This window comes from Triplophysa rosa, linkage group LG4 (genome assembly GCF_024868665.1).
Source record: "Triplophysa rosa linkage group LG4, Trosa_1v2, whole genome shotgun sequence".
Lineage (NCBI taxonomy): Eukaryota > Metazoa > Chordata > Actinopteri > Cypriniformes > Nemacheilidae > Triplophysa > Triplophysa rosa.
In genome coordinates, this window is record NC_079893.1 from 19,873,907 (window position 1) to 19,883,625 (window position 9,719).

The following is a 9,719-nucleotide window of genomic DNA, read 5'->3' on the forward strand; positions in this document are numbered from 1 at the left end:
CGCACTAAGACCGTCTGGGCCCTCGGGTCCTCGAGCAGGCTCTCCCCAGCGCATAACATCTCTTATCTCGGTATGGAACTCGACTCTGTCCAGTGCGTCTCACCAACGAGCGCGCACAGTCGGTACTGGGCTGTCTGAAACGTTCAGACAGACACCAGCGGTCCCCCTGAAACTTTTTCAGAGGCTCCTGGGGCATATTATATTGTATTGTCATTGTGTTGAATGTCTGTACTAGAAGCTTCCAACACCAAAGAAAATTCCTTGTGTGTGCAAGCACACTTGGCAATAAAGCTCTTCTGATTCTGATTCTGATTCTGATATGGCGTCCTCAGAAGGGATATCCCGCTCGGGTTGATGCACATGCGACCGCTTCAGCACTGGCTTCAGAGTCGCATTCCTTGGAACGTGTGGCATGCCGGCACCAGGCACATGATTATTACGCCTCAGTACCTTCGCACCCTCACCCCTTGGTCAGACTTGACCTTCCTCCGAGCGGGGACAGGTTTTGAGGTGCGTCGGCATCATGACAGTCGCCTCCCTGCATGGGTGAGGTGCCGTATGTGCTGTCGTGCTGTCCCAGAGGCTTTCCAGGAACTGGGTCGTGATGAGTGGCAATGGCGGCTACATACACTTCCAGTTTGGAGGGGAGAAGTTACTCTCCAGTCTCTCTTGAGGAGAGGATAGCACGTTCCCGATCGATCAACTCCGCGGGTCTTCTCTTCGAGAAGAGCACCAGGACTAGAAGAGGCGCCACTTATAGGCGTATAGCCGCCTAGTGGGCGGGGCCCTAGCCTGAGTGATGGTCTCAACCACCGCAGGGGTTAGGCCACTCAGGATCTCCTCGTCTCGTCCAGACATGGAAGTTCCAGAGGTCTGCCTGGGATCCCATAACGTGCCCTTCCCCTGGGAAAACAGGTCGTTTGTCAGGGGGATCGGCCAGGGGGGAGTTGTCGTCAAGAGCATTAGCTCCGAGAACCAAGTCCGGTTGGGCCACTACGGTGCAACTAGTAACATGTGATGTTCCTCTTCCCTGTCCTTGCACAGGGTCTGTGCAATGAGGCTCACTGAGGGGAACGTACTTCTGCTTGTCCCGCGGCCAGCTGTGCACTAGAGCATCCATGCCGAGGGGGGCCTCGGACAGTGAGCATCATAGCGGGTAATGGGTGTTGTCCAGGGGGGAAAACAGGTTTACCTGAGCCTGCCCGAACTGCACCCAAATGGGCTGGACTGCGCGGGGGTGAAATCTCCACTCTCCGCAAGGCGTCAACTGACGAGAGAGTGCGTCGGCTGTCTGGTTCAGGTCGCCTGGGATATGTGTGGCTCACAGGGAGTGGATCACCTGCTGACTCCACAGGAGGAGGCGTCAGGCGAGTCGTGTTAACTGCCATGTGTCAATGCCAACCTGTGATTGATATACCCTGAATAATAGTACAAAATAATAATTTAGGCAAAACCCAGAGAAAAAATCTGATCGTGATTAAACCTGAAGACAATGTAATAAACGACCAAAACCAACTCAAAAAGTTCGGCCTACTTAATATTAGATCACTAAATTCAAAAGCAGTTATTGTAAATGAAATGATCACAGACAACAGTTTTGATATACTTTGCCTTACCGAAACCTGGCTTAAACCAAATGATTATTACGGTCTAAATGAGTGTACCCCACCAAGCTACTGATATATGCATGAGCCACATCCGGTTGGTCGAGGTGGTGGTGTCGCAACAATCTTTAGAGACTTTCTTACTATAACTCAGAGAACAGAGCATAAATTTAAATCATTTGAAGTGCTTGCGTTGAACATAATTGTTCCAAACGAAACTAAAAAACTATTGCTTTCTTTTACGTTGGCTACTGTGTATAGACCCCCTGGTCCCTACACTGATTTTCTGAAAGAGTTCGCAGACTTCTTATCGGACCTATTGGTTAACGCTGATACAGTACTAATTGTCGGAGATTTTAATATCCACGTAGATAGTGCTAACGATGCATTAGCAGTGGCGTTTACAGAGCTATTACACTCTTTTGGAGTAACACAACACATCAATGGACCCACTCATCGATTTAATCATACACTAGACTTGATTATATCTCACGGAGCCGATCTAACCAATATAGATATTATACCTCAAAACGACGATGTCACCGATCACTATCTTATAACATGTACACTGCGCACTGCAGAAATCAGCCGTTTAACTCGTTATCGAAAGGGTAGAACAATTACCTCGAAAAACTAAAGATAGTTTCGCAAAGAGTTTGCCAGATCTGACTCCTTTAATAACCATACCAATAAATACAGAATCGCTCGATGACATGACCAGCAAATTGTGCACTATTTTTTTCTAATACATTAGAAGCTGTCGCACCTATGAAGATTAATTAGAAAAACGTAGCACCATGGTACAATAGCACCACTCTCGCCCTTAAAAGAGAAACACGTAAACTGTAGCGCAAATGGAAACAAACCCAATTAGAGGTCTTTAAAATTATGTGGAAAGAGAGTCCAAACTGTTATAAAAAGGCACTAAAAGCAGCAAAGGCTGAGCGCCTCCGCAACCTCATAGAAACTAACAAAAACAATCCAAGGTTTTTATTTAGTACAGTTGCTAAATTAACAAATAAACAGACATCACCTGACCTGGCTATTCTGCCGCACCTTGGTAGCAATGAATTCATGAATTTTTTTACAGAGAAAATTTAAAACATACGAGACAAAATAGTAAAAACTCAACCTTCAAGTCTGGCGACCCTGGCCCGAAGCACGGGAGCATCCTTGCCTCTGACTGAGGTTGAGAGGATGCCCCGAAACTTGAGCGGGCGTCTGGCGAGTTGGATCGTGTAGCCGAGACGGATCGTATCCCGTAGCCACCGTGACGGTTTGGGAAGCTCTTGTCAGGCTCCCAGGGACCGAGACCGGGGCTAAGGGTACGATCTGCTTCATCGACCTCCCAGGGGGCCGTGGGGAGCCCCCGGGGAGGAGATCGGCTCTGCTGACTTACCTGCCTTACGATGATGTAGCACAACGCACCGTCGACTGAGAGTGCTGAGGGCTGCTGATTATCCTCGACATTGGGTCTCGCCGTGATGCAACGTCGAGTTACCGAACATCGTCGTGTAGAGGGTGAGAGTGGCTGTGATAAACACCCAGAGAGAGAGGAAATTCCTTTTGAGAAGTGGGCTTTTGGGACGGTGCAGGAACCATCCTGGATCGACCACCCAGCGATGGGATGGCTGGGGTCGGGCCCGATGGTATTCTCGATCTCGCTGGGGTCTTCCCATGAGGGCCGCTTCTGCTTTCGTCACGCTGATGGGGTGGTGGTCTCCTCCTCGATGTCTTCTTCCAGGGGGAAGTTCCTGTATAAGCGCTGGGTCGGTCTTACCCTCGTGGAGGGTACGACCGACCCAGCGCCTTGGCCTGATGGACCTGCAGGATGGCCATAGCGTGGAGAGAGGAGGCAGCTTGACCCGCAGCAATGTAAGCTCTCGACACCAGAGATGCCGAAACCCTACATGCTTTGGACGGGAGTCTAGGTCGAGCCCCCCAGGTGGCCGCCGTCTGTGGGCACAAGTGCACCGCGACGGCACACTCCACCTGGGGGACATCGACGTATCCTCTAGCTGCCTCACCCTTGAGGGAAGAGAGGGTGACAGAACTTGTTTTAAGTGGACGCGCCGAAAAGGGGGCGTTCCAGGTCCTAATAAGTTCCTCATGCACTTCCGGTGAACACGGCACTGGGGGGCGGGCATGGCTTGGAGTCGCGCTCATACCCGAGGCACCATGTATCCAGCCGCGAGTGCTGGGAGAGGCAGTTCGGGCACTGCAACCCAACGCTCATGGTCGCCCGGGAAAGCGTGGCTGACATTTCGACTTACGCTTCTTCCTGCGCTCTACCCCCCGAGGGAGGGAGCTCCGAGGAATCGTCGGAGTCAGATGCCAGTAAGTCAACCTCCGATGCTGCAAGGGACATCTCATCATCATCACGCACCGTTTCCGAATATGTGGTTGAGGAACAAGATGGTGGGACCATCTCCTGGGGAATGGTCAGACGAGCGAGATGAGGTGCGAACGGTCCGCGAGCCAGTGGCTGACGGATTATCGCTCACAGTAATCCTCATATCACCCTTGCTGCTCGCCGTAGCGGACGGCAGGGCCGTAGTCCTGCCATCACGTAACGGGAAGCAGACGAGGTGGTGGCTGAGTCCCGTGGGAACACAACCACCCGTGAACGCAACGTCTGATTCGTCAACTGCCCACAGTGCGGGCAGGACATATCCACAAGGGCTGCCCCAGCGTGCTGAAACCAGACCTCTTGTCCGTCCCCCTCCTCGATGAGTGTGTTGCACCCACGAGGACAGCGGGACATGCCACGCTGGAGAAATTTGCTCTTTTAGAAAAAAAACTCGAACATTTCTGGCACTGCCGAGATGCCCAGGGGAGGTTGCTGCAGGAAGGGACAGTCCGCTGCACCACGTCGTAGAACCGGCAGTCTTGTAGTTGCTATCTTGTAGCGAAGTCTGTTGGTCAGCAGTAATTCGGTGTAGAGTTTGACGTCTCGAAGTCGATCAAGTGTGAAGGCTCCGAAGAACAAAAGGTGAATGAATGAGTACGCCGTCTTCCTTTTATACCCGGATATCTGGGGGCGGAGTCCGGCATGCAAATTTCATTCGCCAATTTCATTGGCCTTTTCAAAATAGTCAGAAGTTGATAGGTTCTTAAGGGTGAACCCCATCTGTCGGTTCGACACAACGTCGAGAGACCGACAGAAAGGGAAAGACAGAAACTAACCACGGTGAAAACAACCATAACATGTAGACAAAAACTAACAATCAACGAAGGAAACACTGGGGCTTAAATTGACAAAATAATCAATGTAACAAAACACAGGTCCACACAATCAGGGCGCGGCAAAACAAAATGGCAGGCAAGGCACAACAACCACATCATAGATTAAATGGGATATGGAGAAAACAGGTAGACATCTGTATAAAATTCAAAAGAAAGTAGGATTACAAAATAATAAGACCGGAAGTGACTATAAAAGAAGAGAAGAACTAACAATTTCAAGACTAAGATTAGGACATTCATCTTTAAATGGAAATTTATATCAAATCAGAAAACATCCTTCTGGATTATGCACAGTATATCTTGTGGTGAAATTGAAACAGTTGAGCATAGTTTATTACAGTTTAGAGCATTCTGTAAAGAGAGACAGCCAACACACCCATGTGGGGCCCAAAGGGTCTGCACCTGGGCTGATTTCTGGGGCCCACCTGGGCTACCCAACTGGGACCCAGCTAATTTTGTCCTCAGTTTCCATGGTGGCCCAAAATGGGTAAACCCAGATGGGTTTATGATGGGCTCCAACTAGGGCCCATTCGGGTAATCCCATGTGGGGCCCATAGGAGACTGTTTTCATGGGTTTATGATGGGCCCTTGATGGGCTCCAACTAGGGCCCATTTGGGTAATCCCATGTGGGGCCCATAGGAGACTGTTTTCATGGGTTTATGATGGGCCCTTGATGGGCTCCAAATAGGGCCCATTTGGGTAATGCCATGTGGGGCCCATACGAGACTGCTTACATGGGTTAATGATGGGACCCAGCTAGGTTTTATGTAGGTCTCTTATGGGCCACAACAGCTATATATATGGGCTAACATGTTTGTTTGGGTTACCTTATTTTACAGTAAACCCCTAAATACAAATATTACATTTAACCCACTGAAGTACAGTAAAATGTGAAATGTATTGCTTCAATGAAGAAAGACCAGTAGCTCATGCTTTCATTTATTAAGAACTTTTTAAAACTCAAATACAAACACAGGGTATCTGCAGGTTTCTGAGAGTTAGATTTAAGACTTTTTAAGACCTTTTTAATACCGTGCAGAATGAAATTTAAGACCAATTTCATAGCAACAAATTTGCACTTCCCCATGGCTAAAGCTCAAACTTTTCTCCATGTGGTAATGTCCAGGCCACTCACCTAACGAACCCCCCGCGAACGTGTTATTTGTTAGTTGGTTCCGCCTATTTTGTTCTGCGTGACAAATAGACGTACATGATTTTAAAACGAAAATAAAATCTTCTTTACGGTGTCGGTTCGACTGCATTTATGCAGTAATGTTCCAGCAACATGTTTTTTAGAATAACCTCTTAAACTGAAGAGTTCCAAAAACAAAACAAGGCAAAGCAACAGTGTAGCTCCTCAGTCCTCTGTTCTCACTCTCCCGGTGACCCTATGAAAAGATAAAACAAATTAATATATTTCACCACTCGTTATATTAAAATATCTAAAATGTTATATAATACATATAAAACAAATGTTATGTTTAGTTTAAACATGTCACATCAGCCTTTAGTACCTCACATCAGTTGTTAATCAGTGGTTCTCAACCACATTCCTGGAGCCCCCCAAAACTGCACATTTTGCATGTCTCTTTAATCAAACACACCTGATTTAGGTCAACAGCTTTTTAGTGGAGACCTGGGGTAGGTTGCATAAACATTGCCACCATGGTAAGACCGTATCTTAACTAGTTTTACCAACTAACAGTTAATCAAAGTGTGGTAATCAGTCTTGTCTTTGATTTAAATAAGGCTATTATACTTTTCTATGTAACTAACTTTAAAAAGTTAGTTCCGCTTTGAGGAAAGAGAAACAACAATAACAGATGACTAACTTTTCAGAGTAGTCTAAGCAGTTTATGCAACAGGCACCTGAATTGGGTGTCATTAAAGGGGCTTCAGGAAAATAGTTGAGAACCACTGATGTAGAATACATTTACAGGGACACTCCATTAAACAACTCCACCAAAAACAACTAAGTGACAGCAATATGTCTAAAAGCTGATTTATACTTCTGCGTCAGACTTAGGCTGTGCATTGGTTTTCATTTATACTTCTACGTCGTTGTCCACGTCAACATGCAGTACACATGAAGACCGCTAGTCTGCAGTGTCCACGGGCATGTTGTTTGTGTAACCCGCAGTACCACAGCAAAAGCAGAAGAAAAAGCGGCTTGTCAGAGAAGCATCAGTCGTGACGGTGGCAAATAATATCCAAGAACAGATAATTTCTTTAAAACTATAAAAAAGAGACTACAACGGAACAGGAGAAGATGGCATTCTTTCAATCTCCACAAGAATTGTACCATAAGTGTGAGTAATGTATAATGCTATGTTGTATAACAAATTTTATACCATGGTCTTTTTGAATACTCTATTCTGATTGGCTGGAAGGTGTGCATTAAAACCCTTTAACCACAGGTAGCTCCAAGTTTGTTTACATTTGAAATTTAACTGACAAAATCTTTGATCTAAAATTTCACTGTAAACATCAATAAAAAATTTAACTTGGCAAATGACCATGGTATAAGCGGAATAATCCACAACTAGCCGTGCGTTAAAGGGTTTTAATGCACTTCGCAGAGGCAACCACTCTCCGCTTCACGTCGGGTGGTTCTTGGCCTCCACGTCGTGCATTAAAACCCTTTAATGCACAGCTAGCTGTGGATTATCCCTTACATAAAACACTTGTTCTTTGATTTGATTTATATTACATTAAAGTATATTAAAGTGAACAAAATCACACACTAAACAAATACATAGAGAGGGAGGAGTTTTAGCCCACCAATCACAGCATAGAACACGCTGTTAGATTTTTGGAGAGGTGCATGTCAGGCAACTGCGTAGGCTGCGCGTACTACACAGCCTATGGCGTGTCTACGGTGTAGGTTTGACACAGAAGTATAAATTGGGCTTAAGAGTGCAGATTGTAATAAATTATTATTATCATTTTTTTGCATCGCTTACCCATCTTGCTCTGCACCACGTGCCCTCGCAGTCCGGTTTCCTCCCCTGTGCGTACTACACAGCCTATGGCGTGTCTACGGTGTAGGTTTGACACAGAAGTATAAATTGGGCTTAAGAGTGCAGATTGTAATAAATTATTATTATCATTTTTTTGCATCGCTTACCAATCTTGCTCTGCACCACGTGCCCTCGCAGTCCGGTTTCCTCCCCTGCCCCTGGCACCAATAAGCCACTTCGACACTGCCTTTTCTCCTTCTTTTCTGTTTATTTGGTTTGTAAGGGCTTTTTTTTTCAAGCTGCCTGTTAAATGCATAAAAACAAAGAGCATAATAGAGAGATTAAAATCCATATTTGACCACTTGCATCAAAGAAGCAGTTCTTGTTGTTTTCCACAAAACAATGGTTTCATATAAAACATTGACATATGTCTTAGTGTTTTCTTTTTTTTCCAACCATGAAAAGAGTCTGTAAACACTGTCACAATTCTCATTTACATCAGAAAACCACTTACCCAGACAGCAAGCTAACAGGTACAAATTATTGAATCAATGTTAAAAACTGTTGATTTGTCAATGTTAATTGCATTGAATCAATATCACTTTTGCACCTACAATTAATGTAGAAAAAATGTATACTGAATGACATAGCATAGACTTCTTCATGGGTAGTGTTTGGCTATTTCATGTCATTCTGTAGCCTAATTGTTCTAATTGTGTACTAGTGTTAAAAGCATGTTACATACACGGACAATAAACATTAGGCCATTGCAAACTGTCTAACGATTTTTATACATGATAAATTATACATGCAGACATTCATATGAGGACTGAGGAGTTTTAAACAGCAAATTTGTCGTTAAGATAACAAATTTTATTTTAAACATGAAACATGTACTCCTAGCTGGCTTACGGGCATGCTCTCTCACGTGCAGCAGTCCCGAATGTGCAGAACGTGGAGATCGCATAATTCAGTGGAAAATCAATGTTCATTATAGTTCAGTGAATAAATTCCTATTAATCATATGAGAGTGCATTAATATCTCAATGCATGTGCACAATTATTGGACTGAAACCACTATGGTCTGTGTTTTGCGTAGTTCTGTGCTTAAAAATAAACGGGAGCAGACAGATTGAACAGGTTACATTCTAAATACAGATAACGTTAGCTGGTGTTTGATGTGCACACTATAAATGTCATTGAGGTATATTGTACAACTGTAGTCAAATATAGGCCTCAACTCGAAACAATTTACTAAATGATGTTTTATAAACAAGGTTCAGGAGGAGAAGGGCAGATAATGAACTCGGCTGTCTTTCGATAACCATCACTGCAATTACAGCATCTCCCCTATAAATAGTCAAGACGCCTTACCTACACTCTTTCGAAACTCTTGCAAACCCTCCTCCACCCCGTCGCCTCACCATACCTCTTCAGCTCAGCACCGGGGGATAGCCCGGGTCAGGGCCCACTCCGGCCCGGGACTCTTTCCCCGGTCATGGGGCGGGAGTTCGAGCTCGGAACCCTCGCCTTGGGACACGCCAAATACGCATACTATTCCGTCCCACCTTTATTATCTGTGAGGCGAACTCGTGAATACACAGTTTGTGAATTATAAATTATAAGAAAATATATTACTCTAATATTGTAACTCCTATCGTTTTTGTTACGGCGAACATTTTTCTAAAAGAGGCGCGATTTTTGAGGCTAGATGTCTAACTGTAATTGTCGACATTCTAATGAGACAATGAGCTAAACTAATGCTTTGGTTATCATTATGTTGTGAAAACGAAGTATTTCTAAAAAAATTTACTTTTCAATTTTTATGTAGTGTTCTTACCTTGAGTATAGTTGACAGCAAAATCACCCACGGAAAATGGACGAAAGTGGCGCGCAACAGCGGGTGGG

General features: G+C 45.2%; 1 long non-coding RNA gene across 2 annotated transcripts; it reads right to left on the reverse strand.

Moving 5' to 3' along the window:
- Positions 1 to 5,777: 5,777 nt before the first annotated feature.
- Positions 5,778 to 9,719, reverse strand: LOC130552587 (uncharacterized). Of its 2 annotated transcripts, none has more exons than XR_008962753.1 (4): positions 9,652 to 9,719; positions 7,979 to 8,114; positions 7,815 to 7,888; positions 5,778 to 6,239 (listed from the first exon to the last, which is right to left on the reverse strand). It is a non-coding gene; the product is annotated as an uncharacterized LOC130552587 (long non-coding RNA). The 2 variants fall into 2 exon arrangements; XR_008962752.1 differs by lacking the exon at positions 5,778 to 6,239 and adding an exon at positions 7,677 to 7,724.